Source organism: Protopterus annectens, chromosome 2.part0 (assembly GCF_019279795.1).
Source record: "Protopterus annectens isolate FY-2018-M chromosome 2.part0, PAN1.0, whole genome shotgun sequence".
Taxonomy (NCBI): domain Eukaryota; kingdom Metazoa; phylum Chordata; order Ceratodontiformes; family Protopteridae; genus Protopterus; species Protopterus annectens.
Window position 1 is genome coordinate 237533694 of NC_056728.1, and position 3360 is coordinate 237537053.

The 3360-nt window shown below is 36.0% G+C and overlaps 1 pseudogene; it reads left to right on the forward strand.

Annotated features, from left to right (window-relative positions):
• Nucleotides 1-313: 313 nt before the first annotated feature.
• LOC122793710 lies at nucleotides 314-2822 on the forward strand (annotated as a pseudogene).
• The last annotated feature ends 538 nt before the right edge of the window (nucleotides 2823-3360 follow it).

Below are 3360 nucleotides of genomic sequence, written 5' to 3' on the forward strand. Positions count from 1 at the left end.
CATGACCTACAATTGTTACATTGTTTCATTTGTCATATGAAATCCTTTTATTTCCTTGATGTCTCTACCTACTTTGTTTCTGAAATTTTCAGGAGGGCAGTAGGAGCTGGCCTTGAAAGGACCACAGATAGATGACATACTGAGGAAAAGATGTGGAATACAGTGGACATGCATGTGTGCATATTGGTGTGGGTAGATGTCCAAGATTTTGAAAGAACACTGTTTTACAGATCACTTCTCAAAATTACAGAAGACATATAAACTGCTTTTAAAATAATTAGCACACTGAACATTGTATTCCATTTCCCTATAATCACAGGTCATCTTCGACAAGGACCGTAACTTCCACGGTCAACAGTTTGAGTGTTACAGTGACTGTGTCGAACTGCAGTCTTACTTCAGTCACTGTAACTCCATCCGGGTCAACAGTGGCTGTTGGATGATCTATGAGTGTTCGATTACTCAGGGTACCAGTACTTCCTGAGCAGGGGCGAGTACCCTGATTACCAGCGCTGGATGAGTTTTAATGACACAGTCAGGTTCTGCCGCATGATTCCTGCAGTAAGTACTATTCATAAGTATGAAGAGTTTCTTTTCAATTGTTATTTTAAATGATTTTCATGTTACCTATATCTATCTATCTATCTATCTATCTATCTATCTATCTATCTATCTATCTACCTGTAGGCAGTTAGAATGAATGGTGGATTTGTAGTTAAACAATAATCTTTCATCCAATTACCTGTGGATTTCCACAGACACATAAACTAAAGTGAAAGATATTCTATTTCTTGTTACTATCAATTGCAAACAGAACCTGCAAAAAAAAAAAAGAAAAGAAAAAAGGTAACTTTGTGGGAGACAAACATTTATCAACAATAAAATATAATTTATACTAGGCCTTTCGTGTAGGTAGTGGACTGTGGAACAGTTTTCATTTTGAGCTTGTGTTAGATGCTATGTATACATACATCTGTTGTAGACCTATTAAACTGGGGATTCAGTATCAAAACTTTATTATTGTATTATAGTTTTTATTTTTGGAAAATGAGTGATATCTGTTAGCTACAATGTTTCTAATCATAAATATTACTTTAAAATGTGATCCAAAAGTGCATCTGTATTTATACCTCTCAGCTGTCAAGTTTTCCAAAAATATGGGATGTTTGGCTCATATTTTGGCCTTTTCATCAAAATTTGTGTGGTTTTCTGGCAAATCACTGAGGACTGAAATTACTAAATAATTACAATATTTGAGTTTCAGACTTTTATCCTTCCAAAAATACATTCTAACATAAAACCCGTTATTCTAGCAAGTTTTTAAGTGTATACGAGCAATATTTAAAATCTATGCATATTTTTATACCTTTGTCTCCCATTATTTACCAGATTTCTTGTGCTAAGAGACTGAGAGGTATGTCTGCATTATGTGGAAAAAGAATCAGTGCCTAATGGTATGAGATTACCCAGGGGAGAGGGCTTGTTAGTCTCTTATGTACTTTTGGTACACAGGAAGAGACTGAATTTATTTTAACAAATTTTCTACATTTTGTAAACCATCCCCTCAAATATGCCAGTTGCTGGGACCTGTGCATCATTCAGTCAGCACGAATGGCCAAAGGGAATCTGCAGTGTGCATTTCCCAGGCCTTGGCCTTTCACACTGCCTGCTGATATTCAGAGTGGCCAAATTCTGCCTGACATAAGGGAAACTATGCTGTCCAAGCACATGCTCTGATATTTCTTCCCTGGATCTTTAATGCCTTGGACCACTCTCATTACATATTAATAGTGAGTGAAAGATACACCTTGACATGTCAGGTATACACTTCTGCTTATTATTTTATTTTTAACACTTCATACCACAGAGGAAGCCCAAGAATCAATGTAAATTAACATCCCAATCCAAAATTGGCCAGATGGCTAATGACAACAGAATCCATTTCTAGTTCTTGTCGAGGCAATAATCATTTCAGTCTATCAGAGAGACTCAGATTGCTCCTCTTCGTGGTGAGGAATCGGATATGCATTGGTACCAACTAAATAACAAGACCAGCTGTCTTAAATGATTAGCATCCGTCAGTCCTTCACATGAAGTCTGTTGGTTTCCAGCAGTGTACACTTAGTGGCATACCTTGTGCTGTAGCCTGATACCAAGAATGGAAAGTAGTCTGTTAGGTACTAGATTCTACACCCCCAAGTTCTGTCTTCACATCTCCTTTCTACAGATTATGTCTGTTTCTAAACCTATTTGTCTAGAACTACTAATAGAAATACAAATTCTTCATTAACAAATGGTTGTATCCTTCTGGGTAAACATTCATTACAGTCTGGACAATAAATTCTTTTGTAAAAAAATCAGATTTCAGTATGAACTATTAGGTAACTAGATTTACATTATATGTGTGTATGTGTACCTGTGTGTGTTTGTATATGTTTTTGTATGCAGATAGCTAAGCTATACATTTGACATCTCAGCAAGCATAACAAAAATCCATTTTAATTTATTAGACCAGCACTAATAATCAATATCATTATTTTTGCAGCACAGGGGATCATATCGAGTGAGGGTATATGACAGGCCTGAATTTGGAGGCCAGATGATGGAATTCACTGATATACTGCCCATATATACATGATCGCTTCTGTTATCAGGGCATCCACTCCTGCAATGTTTCTGAAGGTTAGTGGCTTTTCTATGACCATCCCAACTATAGAGAAAGACAGTACTTCTTGAGGCTTAGCGAGTTTAGAAGGTACACAGACTGGGGTGCCATGACTTCCCAAATAGGCTCCTTCAAACGCATCATGGATTGTTATTAAAATATAAAAATTTGTATTTTCTTCATCAAACTAAATTAATAAAGCTTTAAATTAAGAACACAGTTTATTTTTCTTTGAGTAGTGATATATCTAATTATGAGGAACAGTTTTTTGGTAATGTGCAATTTAACTTACTGAGTTCATAATGGGTTTGAGTAGCATAAAGCCCACTGCAAATATCCCAGAGAATCCATAAATGATGTATGATCTAGAAAGTGATTTTCTAGTTTCCTCTTGCAGCTTTATAAACAGAGTTCAGTAATGTCTAGTGAGAGCTGTAACTGCTATGTCCTGGTGAACTAACAGAAGGGCAAAGGCTGAAACAAATTTACTTTTTCCCTATTTTTTCTGTGTTGAAAAATGTAAAACATTAGCTTAACTGTTACACAAGAAAAGTTTCTGTTAAATCCTGCATCATTCATGTCTGGGTTAAGTTTCATTCCAATGGAGTTCCTGATTATTTCAGTACAGTTAGTTTCTCACAATTTCTTCTGCTTAGGGAGGACCATTCTGTACAAAAAGCACCTGTCAACATGAA